This window comes from Bacillus rossius, chromosome 5 (assembly GCF_032445375.1).
Source record: "Bacillus rossius redtenbacheri isolate Brsri chromosome 5, Brsri_v3, whole genome shotgun sequence".
Taxonomy (NCBI): domain Eukaryota; kingdom Metazoa; phylum Arthropoda; class Insecta; order Phasmatodea; family Bacillidae; genus Bacillus; species Bacillus rossius.
This window is the reverse complement of record NC_086333.1, coordinates 39,430,404-39,432,889: the sequence shown is the minus strand read 5'-3', so window position 1 is coordinate 39,432,889 and position 2,486 is coordinate 39,430,404. Positions and strand designations below refer to the sequence as shown.

At 39.1% G+C, this 2,486-nt stretch overlaps 1 non-coding gene across 1 annotated transcript; it reads left to right on the top strand.

Moving 5' to 3' along the window:
• The first annotated feature begins 812 nt into the window (after nt 1-812).
• On the top strand, nt 813-884 carry Trnad-guc (transfer RNA aspartic acid (anticodon GUC)). The gene has a single exon. It is a non-coding gene; the product is annotated as a tRNA-Asp (tRNA).
• Nucleotides 885-2,486: the final 1,602 nt, after the last annotated feature.

Sequence of the window (2,486 nt, the reverse complement as noted above, 5' to 3'; positions counted from 1 at the left end):
GTAACGGTGTGCCAAGTGAGTCTTCGTGATAGCAAAACTATTCTGGACTAAATAATGAAAATTAGTTGTCGCTCAAAGGAAATAATTGCCATTTTCAAAATTTGTTGTAATCCTCAGAGTACAACTATGGCTGTATCCGTAAAAATGGGATGACCCTACATCCCTTAGCAAATGCAGCCACAATGTAAAGGAAGTATTTCTAAGGGATTTACTATAAAATTAAATAATTTTACTGATAGCACCACCTGTCGTCAGTTGGTCTTACTAATGTGGACGTAGCCATTTTGAGTCGTTATCTTACGAATATTCAGCAAAAGGTAAATTACAAATATAAATATTAAAATTTTCATTAAGAGTGGATGATTAAATATTAGATAATTACAAAAAAATATTAATGAATCTTAAAATATTTAAAATACTTCAAATGAGCATTTAATACGCCTATAAATTCAAGTAAGCCTTTAAGTAATTATTATTAACGTGGTTTTTGTGTCTATTTGCATATCACTTACAAATATTACGTTTTAAACCAATGTTATGCAAAAAAACTTAAATAATATTATATAAAATTTAAAACACCATTTCGAAGTTACTAGATGTAAGTAAGCATCAGTAGGTTTAGTGGCCACATGTAAGGATGCATCGGAATCCCTTGGGAGAATTCTGAAGAAATGAAATTATGGCCGCGTCCACTACGATGCACTTGTCGTATAATCCATAACTAAAAGATTCATTAGGATATTAAACGTATGCAGCCACTATTTTTTTCTGCTAATGTAGTTATTGTCATAATTAAGCATGAGCATATATATTCCTCGGTAGTATAGTGGTCAGTATCCCCGCCTGTCACGCGGGAGACCGGGGTTCGATTCCCCGCCGGGGAGATGTGTTTTAGAAACATTATTTAATTTTACCTTACAAATATGATGAAATATTATCATACGTGAGTTTATAGTCAAACTGCGTAATCTGCGATGGTTTATGAGTGCAAAGTTTTTCATTCAATAAAATTTTTGTCACTACCTATCTCTTTTTTTACCTCTCACTAAATCCATGTACACTAAGAAGTTCTGTCTTTTGGGAGTAGCCTTAAAATACTGTTACGAACGTTAGCAAGGCCACGTCAAGCGCAGGTGCAGTGCTAGCTGGGCTGCATTACTTTCCGCCGTAACATGTGATGTGCTGTGCGCACCTGGGTCGCCGCTTTATCTCCCTCCAGCCCTCCACTCCCCCCGCGCGGAACTGTTAGTTTGACATCCGAAACCTGCCAGCTGCGGAGTTACGCGAGCCACCGACACGTGTTTTCGAGAGATTTCTGCTGTCGGGACGGCTCGCGATGACGCGACTGGCCTCGACTGTTCACGTGAGTTCTGGAATTGCGCCGGGGCATATATATATATGACCGAGGACGTTAGGATAGGGAGTCAGTTCGGAGTGTTCAGTCGGGAGTTCGCCCGCGGCGGAGTTTCCCGGCGATAGTGCCGCGGGTGCGGTAGAGTGGCGAAGTCCTTGGACGAAGGTTCCAGGGTAGGGAGTGAGTGAGTTCAGTGGAGTCGGGAGTTTTCTCGCGGCGGAGTTTCCGGGCGATAGAGTGGCGGGCGCGGTGGAGTCCCGAGCGAAGTTGTGAGCGAGGCGTCGAGTGGATCCTCGGCGAAGGGGAAGTGCGTCGGCGGCGGCGGAGTGTGGCGACGGAGTCCCGCGGGGTGACCCACGAGGGGTGCTGCGGCGAGAGTTGCGCCAGAGGTGCGGCCCAGCGAGGTGTGTGGAACGAGTGACTGGGGAATAGACCTTTCTTTAACTGTAATTAATTATTTGCCATATTAGAAGATTTTTGTAAGTGACATAAGTAGTGGCAATAAATAAAACTGTTTAATTGGGATATCCTTTACGAACCCGCGGTAAATCGTAACTATACTGTCAATGTATAAATTACAAAAAATAATTTAACTTCGTGATTTTCAGTTTGAAGTCTCCAGTTTCCAATCCTATCCCTGGAGAACTCTTTTGTACACTATCATATATAACTATAATGGAATCTTAACTCTATGATTTAATCATATAATATAAATTAGAGATGTTCCGATTAGTCGGCGACTAGTCAGCAAAGCCGACTATCCGGCCACTTTTGTAGTCGGTGACTATTTGGCAAAGAGGGTCAACTATCCGGCTTCTTACTTTGTATGTATTTCTCAATAAAATTTATATAGCGGGAATTACATAAATGAAACCTTTATTGTTTATTAATATTTTTATTTTATAATCTTACATATTTTAAAAGTAAAGCAAACTAACCTTTCTATTGATAATCACTTTATGAAATTACTTATTTGAAAAGAATAATTATCTATGGCATTTATCAAACAAAATTAATATTTTAATTAACCATCAAAACAACAAAATTTCTTCTTATCTGCAATAAACATTTATAAATATGTCTTCTTATTTAAAAAAAAAAGTAGGATTTTTTTATTAACATACTAAGTAAT